The sequence below is a fragment of the Corvus brachyrhynchos genome, unplaced genomic scaffold (genome assembly GCF_000691975.1).
Source record: "Corvus brachyrhynchos isolate BGI_N302 unplaced genomic scaffold, ASM69197v1 scaffold741, whole genome shotgun sequence".
NCBI lineage: Eukaryota > Metazoa > Chordata > Aves > Passeriformes > Corvidae > Corvus > Corvus brachyrhynchos.
This window is the reverse complement of record NW_008235984.1, coordinates 28,548-29,840: the sequence shown is the minus strand read 5'-3', so window position 1 is coordinate 29,840 and position 1,293 is coordinate 28,548. Positions and strand designations below refer to the sequence as shown.

General features: G+C 34.6%; 1 long non-coding RNA gene across 1 annotated transcript in view; it reads right to left on the bottom strand.

Annotated features, from left to right (window-relative positions):
- Window positions 1-1,293, bottom strand: part of LOC108445516 — a 5,906-nt gene that overhangs the window by 2,648 nt on the left and 1,965 nt on the right. Inside the window, exon 2 of the long non-coding RNA XR_001860405.1 lies at window positions 8-194. This is a non-coding gene — a long non-coding RNA (uncharacterized LOC108445516). The remainder of the gene's footprint in view (window positions 1-7; window positions 195-1,293) is intronic.

The window sequence follows — 1,293 nt, the reverse complement described above, 5'->3', positions numbered from 1 at the left end:
CCCCCACCTGCCCAGGTGAGCAATTAGCCACTAATTAACCCCTAATTAGCAAAATCGGCTCGTTAATAGGAGAAATTACAGTGGTTTTAGGGCTTTATTAGACAAAACTAGCCAATTATTAGTGATTATTAGGCCGTTATTAGATCTTGGGTGGTCTCCTCCGGGTCCTACACCACCTGCAGCTGCGCCTCCACCTGCCCAGGTGAGCAATTAGTCATTAACTAACCCCTAATTAGCAAAATCAGCTCGTTAATAGAACAAATTATAGCAATTTTAGGCAAAATTACGTAGTCACTCATTAATGGCTACTAGACACCTAATAAATGACTTACTAATCAGTGTCTACTAGTCACCTTACTAATGACTAGTAGACACTTAATAAAGCCTATTAGTGGCTAATAAAGAACTATTAGTGGCCAATGTGGCCACTAATTATTTATTTATTAGTGGCTAAGACTTTAATTAGCCATTAATTAGCAAAATTAACCTATTATTAGGAAAAACAGGCCATTATTAGCCACTATTAGCCAATTATTAGGGCTAATTAGACCATTATTAGGTCTTGTGTGGTCTTCTCCAGCTCCTGCGGCTGCACCTCCACCCACACAAGTAATTAATTAACCCTTAATTAGCCCTTAATTGGCGAAATTAATTAATTGCTAGGAAAAAAGATGCCATTATTAAGCATTTATCAGTAATTTTTAGTGTTATTAGGCGTATTAATGGCTATTTAAAGGTTATTAATGACTATTAAAAGGTCATCACTGGCTATTTAAGAATGATTAGTGACCATTAGGAAGAATTAGAAAGCCATTAATGGCTATTAGTGATCAATAGTGGTTATTAATAATTTATTAATGGCTATTACTGGCTATTAGACACCTAATAAAGGCTATTAATGGCTAATAGAGACCTAATACCGGTTATTAGTCCCTCATTAGTGGCTATTAAGCACCTCATAGAAACTATTAATTATTGCTTGAAACTAATAAATGCTATTAGTCATTCATTAATGGCTATTGGAGACCTAATAAAAGCTATTAATGACTAATACAGAACTAATAACGGCTACTAGTCACTCGCTAATGGTTATTAGGCACCTAATAAATGCTATTAATGACTATTAAAGACCTAACAGTGGTTATTAATCGCTAATAGCTAATAGCAATTATTCGTCACTCATTAGCAGTTATTAACAGCTACCAGACACCTAATAGAGACTGTTAATAAATATTAGAGACCTAATAAAGGCTACTAATAACTAATGAAGAGTTAATAAGGGCTATTAGGCAC